The sequence below is a fragment of the Crocuta crocuta genome, unplaced genomic scaffold (assembly GCF_008692635.1).
Source record: "Crocuta crocuta isolate KB4526 unplaced genomic scaffold, BGI_CrCroc_1.0 scaffold301, whole genome shotgun sequence".
Classification (NCBI taxonomy): Eukaryota; Metazoa; Chordata; class Mammalia; order Carnivora; family Hyaenidae; genus Crocuta; species Crocuta crocuta.
In genome coordinates, this window is record NW_027527544.1 from 1,230,539 (window position 1) to 1,231,313 (window position 775).

Here is a 775-nt window from a genome sequence, read left to right on the forward strand (position 1 = left end):
TGTTTAATGTTTTATTTATTTTTGAGATAGAGACAGAGGGAGCAGGGGAGGGTCAGAGAGAGAGGGAGACACAGAATCCGAAACAGGCTCCAGGCTCTGAGCTATTCCTCAGCACAGAGCCCGACGCGGGGCTTGAACCCACAAACCGTGAGATCATGACCTGAGCTGAAGTCGGACGCTTAACCAACTGAGGCACCCAGGCGCCCCACAAGTCTCTTGTTTAAAGACAGGAATCCCCATGGCATACATGGGAGACTACAAGACTTTTGAGTATCTGAATCAGCAGAATCAATGTCATCTTTAACTGAAAGGATAGATGAAGAAATAAAAGAAGTCTATGGGACTAAAAATTTGACAAGAGGAAAACAAGGTGACAAAACTACTCAGCTATAAGCATGTGCTCCGTTCAAAATAAAGGACAGATGATTTTGAGGACAGAGCCTGAGGCCTAGAGGGCAGAGCTATGGATGCAGGTAAAGTCATGGGACCAGAGGGAGGAAGCTCAAGCCACAAAAGATTGTTCCCAGGCCTTGAAACCTATGTAGTTTTGCCTCCTTGATCCACATTGCTTGGATCAGAGACCCCTCTATTCCTTCTACTTCTCTCTTTTGCACTGGAACAGTCTATAACTGTTATCAGCCATAAATGAACCAAAAAGAAAGCCGAAACACAAACAGTGGAGAGGAAAATTACGAAGACAGAAATGAGAGGAAACATCTCTTGGTGCTATGGACAGCCAAGAAGACAACTGCGGTTAAACTAAGCCCGAGGTACA